We start from the raw sequence: 1,078 nt of genomic DNA on the forward strand, positions 1-1,078 counted from the left end.
GGGACACCCAGTGTCACCTGCGTGGGACACCCAGTGCCACCTCCATGGGGACACCCGGTGCCACCTGCATGGGACACCCAATGCCACCTCCATGGGACACCCAGTGCCACCTCCATGGGGACACTCAGTGTCAGCACCTCCAGGATATTCTGGGAAGAGGGTTTGGGATGGGGATTTTGGGGTCCCCCTGTGTCCCCACATTCCCCGGACAACGTCACTTTTGGGGACACCCTTGAGGCCGAGGAATTCTGGAATTTTCGGCTCCAGCCGGGAATCCCAAAGGCCGGGATGGGGACAGGACCAAGTTCCACCCACAGACCAATGTCCCCGTGTCCCCAAAATCCTGGAAAAGGGATCCCAGTCCTGGCTGGTGGCTTGGGGCTGGGTGGGAACAGCCCTGGGAGCAAGGAATGGGAATTTAATCCATGGAAAACATTCCTGGGGTGGGGAGCCCCAAAATCGGGATCTGGGAATTCCAAACCCAGCCAGGATTGAGGCAGGAACGTGCAAATCCTGTGAATTTAATCCATGGAAAACATTCCTGGAGTGGGGAAGCCCAAAATCGGGATCTGGGAACACCAAATCCAGCCAGGATTGAGGCAGGAACACTCAAATCATGGGAATTTTGTGAGCCCCAAAAATGGGATCTGGGAATCCCAAATCCAGCTGGGATTGAGGCAGGAATGGGCAAATCCCGGGAATGTAATCCATGGAAAACATTCCTGGAGTGGGCAGCCCCAAAATCGGGATCTGGGAACACCAAATCCAGCCAGGATTGAGGCAGGAACACTCAAATCATGGGAATTTTGTGAGCCCCAAAAATGGGATCTGGGAATCCAAAATCCAGCTGGGATTGAGGCAGGAACACTCAAATCCCAGGAATTTTGAGATCCCCAAAAATGGGATCTGGGAATCCCAAATCCAGCCAGGATTGAGGCAGGAACGTGCAAATCCTGTGAATTTAATCCACGGAAAACATTCCTGGAGCTGGGGTGTCCCAAATAAAAAATAGGACCTGGGATAAAAGCAGAGCCCTGAATCCATTCCCTGTTTTCCCACAGGACAATCCCACACCATT

Source organism: Geospiza fortis, unplaced genomic scaffold (assembly GCF_000277835.1).
Source record: "Geospiza fortis unplaced genomic scaffold, GeoFor_1.0 scaffold628, whole genome shotgun sequence".
NCBI classification, from domain to species: Eukaryota; Metazoa; Chordata; class Aves; order Passeriformes; family Thraupidae; genus Geospiza; species Geospiza fortis.